Below are 6,797 nucleotides of genomic sequence, written 5' to 3' on the forward strand. Positions count from 1 at the left end.
ACATTTTATAGATACGAATTACATTGATCAATAGATGCAATATACATTTGATAGATACGATTGATAGTTAGATAGATTTGATAGATAAATAGATAGATTTGAAAGATATATAATTTCCCTGACAGAGTATAACAATAAGACATGCGGTCTGGGACCCGTGGTGTGTTAAGTAGTACTATTCTTAGCAGTTTACTACTACCTGTTACTCCCCCTATCAGGGGAGGTCTATATGGCCTGCATTTTTGGAACAGGGAGATGGAAGAAGATGATTGGTCTGTCCTCCTACTTCAAATTTGTCAAAAACACAAGTGGCTGTCTCAAAACAGTCCGTACATAGATAGATAGATTTGATAGATATACATAGATTGATAGTTAGATAGAATCGATAGAAGATAAATAGATAGATTTGATAGATATATAATTACCCTGACAAAGTATAATAATTAAACATGCGGTCTGCGACCCATGGTAACTAGGTTGTGTTAAGTAGTACTATTCTTAGCACTTTCATCCCTGTAACTCCTCCTATCGGGGGAGGTCTATATGGCCTGCATGATTACCATGACAAAGTATAACAACAAGACACGCGGTCTGGGACCCATGGTAACTAGGTTGTGTTAAGTAGTACTTTTCTTAGCAGTTTAATCCCTTTTTCTCCCCCTTTCGGTGGAGGTCTATATGGCCTGCATGATTACCCTGACAAAGTATAACAACAAAACATGCAGTCTGGGACCCATGGCAACTAGGTTGTGTTAAGTAGTACTATTCTTAGCACTTTAATCCCTGTTACTCCCCCTTTCGGGGGAGGTCTATATGGCGTACATGATTAACCTGACAAAGTATAACAACAAGACACGCGGTCTGGGACCCATGGTAACTAGGTTGTGTTAAGTAGTACTGTTCTTAGCAGTTTAATCACTGTTACTCCCCCTATTGGGGGAGGTCTATATGGCCTGCATGATTATCCTGACAAAGTATAACAACAAAACATGCGGTCTGGGACCCATGGTAACTAGGTTGTGTTAAGTAGTACTATTCTTAGTACTTTAATTTCTGTTACTCCCCTTACCGGGGGAGGTCTATATGGCCTGCATGATTACCCTTACAAAGTATAACAACAAAACATGCGGTGTGGGACCCATGGTAACTAGGTTGTGTTAAGTAGTACTATTCTTAGAACTTTAATGTAAACTAATGTAAAAGTTTTTTTTTTTTTTTTTTTTAATAATGTTAAACCAACAGGTATGAGTGGTTGCACAGAGCAATTAATCACAGTATATGCTTGCTGTTGGCCTTGCACACAGGCCTGATGGTAAATGAAATTAGATTAAACTTGCAATTAGCAAACTAATGTAAAAGTTTTTTTATTTTAATTTAAAATAATGTTAAACCACCAGATATGAGTGGTTGCACAGAGCAATTAATAACAGTATATGCTTGCTGTAGGCCTGGCACACAGGCCCGATGGAAAATAAAATTAGATTAAACTTGCAATTAGCAAACTAATGTAAAAGTTTTTTTTATTTTTTTAAAATAATGTTAAACCAACAGGTATGAGTGGTTGCACAGAGCAATTCATCACAGTATATGCTTGCTGTTGGCCTGGCACACAGGCCTGATGGTAAATGAAATTAGATTAAACTTGCAATTAGCAAACTAATGTAAAAGTTTTTTTTTATTTTAATTTAAAATAATGTTAAACCAACAGGTATGAGTGGTTGCACAGAGCAATTAATCACAGTATATGCTTGCTGTTGGCCTGGCACACAGGCCTGATGGTAAATGAAATTAGATTAAACTTGCAATTAGCAAACTAATGTAAAAGTTTTTTTTAAAATTTAAAATAATGTTAAACCACCAGATATGAGTGGTTGCACAGAGCAATTAATCACAGTATATGCTTGCTGTTGGCCTGGCACACAGGCCTGATGGTAAATGAAATTAGATTAAACTTGCAATTAGCAAACTAATGTAAAAGTTTTTTTTTTTTCTTTAAAATAATGTTAAACCACCAGATGTGAGTGGTTGCACAGAGCAATTAATAACAGTATATGCTTGCTGTAGGCCTGGCACAGAGGCCTGATGGTAATGAAATTAGATTTAAACTTGCAATTAGCAAACTAATGTAAAAGTTTTTTTGTTTTTTTTAAATAATGTTAAACCAACAGGTATGAGTGGTTGCACAGAGCAATTAATCACAGTATATGCTTGTGGTGGGCCTGGCACACAGGCCTGATGGAAAATAAAATTAGATTAAACTTGCAATTAGCAAACTAATGTAAAAGTTTTTTGTTTTTTTTAAATAATGTTAAACCACCAGATATGAGTGGTTGCACAGAGCAATTAATAACAGTATATGCTTGCTGTAGGCCTGGCACACAGGCCTGATGGAAAATAAAATTAGATTAAACTTGCAATTAGCAAACTAATGTAAAAGTTTTTTTTTAATTTAAAGTAATGTTAAACCACCAGATATGAGTGGTGGCAGTGAGTAAGTTGGCACAATATATGCTGTGAGGCTCACACACAGGCTGGTGGCAGGCGGGCAAATGCAAAAAAAACAACGACTGGAGTTCTAGCCCTATGAAAAAAAATAAAAAAATTTTTTAGCCCTGAAAAGGTCTTTTTGGGGTGCTGTCCTTACAGCAGAGATCAGATGAGTCCTTCAGGACTTTAGTGGAGACTGAATAGACTAGCCTAGCTATCAATTTCCCTATAAAATCAGGAGCTGCAACAATAAACCTCCTCTCTCTTCAAAAGCTGCATCACAATTATTCTAAAATGGCTGCTGCCCGGGACCTGGGAGGGTCTGGAAGGGAGTGTCTGCTACTGATTGGCTGTAATGTGTCTGCAGACTGTGAGATACAGGGTAAAATTTTACTCAATGATGACGAATAGGGGGCGGATCGAACATTGCATATGTTCGCACGCGGCGGCGAACGCAAACAAGCTATGTTCGCAGGGAACCGTTCGCTGGCGAACAGTTCAGGACATCACTACTTATATTTATGGTAGCAGCAAAAGAAAGAGGAATAATTGGGGGTCATTGGTCCCTTTATGGTGGATATGAGAAAGCTGATTGGTTCTTCCTATCTACATTCATTAAGAAAATGCTCTCATTGGTTCAATATGTCTGGCATTTCCTTTCTCTGTAATGTTAACTGTTTGTGTTCTGTTATACTTTTAAAGGCTGCATTGGTAGTAGTAAAGAAAGTTAAGCAAAATAGGAGTCTCCTGTCCTGTAATAAAATTATAACTTCACTCATGTTGCTAATTTGTGGCTACAAATAATTGATGTGGGTACAACCCCTCTTAGAAGAGGTAACAAAATCTAAGATTTAGAAAAGAAGGAGTTGTACTGGATTCTAAAACAGCACACATTACATCCATCAGGCATGAATAGGGAATGTGATATGAACTTTTTTATTGACAATTAATTGTTGTCTCTGAGCATATGATCCTTATAAGGTGTTCAGATAGGAATAATATTATAAACGTTACTAAAAAATATCAAATACAACTTAGCTTGGTATCATATGTAGATGTCTATGTCATGATATCAATGGATCTAATGGGATTTAGGTATATATACATATATTCTCTTTCTAATTATATGTATTTACAGGTTGGTCATGATTTGGTCCAATTAATTTCCTTCTGATATGTGTCCATGTAAGATTGTAGGATCATTTTATTGCATATTTTATACTACTTGAATTTGCTATTTTTGTATTCAACAGGTACTTCTTTATGCAGGGATTCACTTTATTTGTAATTTACTCATTTTGTCTGGTTGATATGTGCCCTGTTATAATGCTAAGTCTCTATACACTCTGTGTCTAGTTAGGTGTCCTTTGTTTTTAAACCTTTTCTCTCTATGTGGCAGTGTAGCAGTTAAATCTGTTTCACATAGCTTATAAATAGAGTAGGTTTCAACAGAGACCGTAGTCTATGAGTAAGCGCCTGTAGGGGGTGTGAAACACGTCAGACTGTTTGCACACCATGCCTGCCATGTCTGTTTGCCTTTTAAGATGTTTTCAATAAATTTTGTTTTATTTTACTATAGTACTGGGTTTTGGTGTAGTGCCTGCCACTCTCCTTGGTCTTGTTCAGATTTAGGTAGTGTTGCAGGGTACTCTCTATCTGCTGTACTCCTCTTCAGAGGCCTCGGATCAATTTATTAAGATGCGAGTGGACATGATCCGATATAGCAGATCATGTCCGCCGCACATCAATAGCATATGCTGTCAGCATTTATCATTGTACCAGCAGTTCTTGTGAACTGCTGGTACAATGCCGTCCCCTGCAGATTTGTGGCCAATCGGCCGCTAGCAGGGGGTGTTAATCAACCAGATTGTATTTGATTGGGTTAATTTCTATCTGCGGCCTCAGAGCAGGCGGACCAGTTATGGAGCAGCGGTCTTTAGACTCGCCGTAAACAAGGGGCATCAAGCTCCATACAGAGCTTGATAAATCGGCCCCCTCATCTGAGTTTGTCCACCAACCAGAAAGCACATATTTTATTTCTGCTGTTACCTGGGACCACAAAAACTATGTCACATATTTTCAGTTCTATTTTTTTCCTTGGGACACCACAAAATATGTTTGTTCAATGTAGAGAGATTGATACATTTAGTGGACATATATTGTATTGTACGTATTAATCACAAAGTGGAAGCGCTCCACATAGCAATTTATTTATTTTTACTTGTTTTTCTAAACATTACTTATCTTACTGTATCTATCTGGGAAAATTATTTTAAGAATTTCATCATTTTTTAAAGTATGCCAGTGTTTTATTAATATTATTTATAATTAGAACAGAAATTCTTGTAGCAACTTATTTCTATCTAAATACCATCTATAATTTATATAAATTTTTATTAAGTTTGGATTTTAACCCCTTTCAATAAATCTCTCTTTAAGAAGTAATGACTGTTGTTCAAAGTCTCTAGTGATGGTACAAGGTACAATTCCTTTTAATTCTATTAAACTATCCTCTAGGAATTGCTTTCAGCCATTTAGGATGAGGGCAACTTTTATAATGAATGCTCATATTTGTATCACAGGGTTTGAAACAGGTAGAGGTAAAGAGCTTCTTATTTTCTATCCTAATATTTATATGTGGTGTTAGGGGCAGAACTATAAGCGGTGCCACTGCACTAAGGCCTGGGGCTGGTGGGGGGCCCACTCAGAGATCTGAAAATTAAATGCAATAGAGTTCACTGTTTTTTTATTATTTTAACCCAGACAGTGCCGTTCTGGTAGCTGTTTCTGGAGGGAAGGTGTTGAGTGGGACTCTCCAGAGCGTTTTGGTTGTCAGAGTGACGGGGGGTTGTAAGGTCCGGGTCTATCTATTATAGTTCATTACGTAATTCTCTCTCTCTATATATATATATATATATATATATAAAATTATAATTCATTACGTAATTATATATATATATATATATATATATATATATATATATAGAGAGAGAGAGAGAGAGAGAGAGAGAGAGAGAGAGAGAGAGAGTTCAAGAGGGTATAGCATTCACAAATACACTGGTGACTGGGGTGCTCAGCAACATCAGTAATAATCAAGCACAAAAAGCAGGTGTGAGACATAAAATGCATGTGCACAATTGTATAATGTTTTATGCAATTTTCATGTTTCATATTGGCTTTGAAAGATGTTTGTTTAATTGTATTTGTTTTATATGGTGCTTGTAATAATTTTCTATGAAAATGCAACTCTCATTTGTGAGAGCATGGGACTCTTATTTTGTAATAATTTACTATCGCCTAGATTTAGAGTTCTGCGTTAGCCGTCAAAACCAGCGTTAAGGGGTCCTAACGCTGGTTTTTACCGCCCGCTGGTATTTAGAGTCAGTCTAACGCTCACTTTCCAGCCGCAACTTTTCAATACCGCAGATCCCCTTACGCCAATTGCGTATCCTATCTTTTCAATGGGATCTTCCTAACGCTGGTATTTAGAGTCTTGGCTGAAGTGAGCGTTAGAACTCTAACGACAAGACTCCAGCCGCAGAAAAAAGTCAGGAGTTAAGAGTTTTATGGGCTAACGCCGGTTTATAAAGCTCTTAACTACTCTTAACTACTTAAGTTAGGAAAAATCTGATTGGCTGATTGAATCAGCCAATCAGATTCAAGTTCAATCCGATTGGTAGATCCAATCAGCCAATCAGATTGAGCTTGCAATCTATTGGCTGATCGGAACAGCCAATAGAATGCGAGCTCAATCTGATTGGCTGATTGGATCAGCCAATCCGATTGAACTTGAATCTGATTGGCTGATTCAATCAGCCAATCAGATTTTTCCTAATTTAATTCCGATTGGCTGATAGAATCCTATCAGCCAATCGGAATTTGAGGGACACCATCTTGGATGACGTCCCTTAAAGGAACCTTCATTCATCGTCTAGTCGTCGGTAGAAGAGGATGTTCTGCGCCGGAGGTCATGAAGATGGAGCCGCTCCTCGTCGGATGGATGAAGATAGAAGATGCCGCTTAGATGAAGATGTTTGCCGGTCCGGATGTCCTCTTCTGCCCGGATAGGATGAAGGCTTCTGCCGCTCTGGATGTCTTCTTTTGATCCATCGCTGCTCGGCTGAGTGAAGACGACTCAAGGTAGGGAGATCTTCAGGGGGGTAGTATTAGGTTTATTTAAGGGGGGTTTGGGTTAGATTAGGGGTATGTGGGTGGTGGGTTGTAATGTTGGGGAGGGGGTGGTATTGTTTTTTTTTTTTACAGACAAAAGAGCTGTTTACTTTGGGGCATGCTCCGCAAAAAGCCCTTTT

Source organism: Bombina bombina, chromosome 10, assembly GCF_027579735.1.
Source record: "Bombina bombina isolate aBomBom1 chromosome 10, aBomBom1.pri, whole genome shotgun sequence".
Taxonomy (NCBI): domain Eukaryota; kingdom Metazoa; phylum Chordata; class Amphibia; order Anura; family Bombinatoridae; genus Bombina; species Bombina bombina.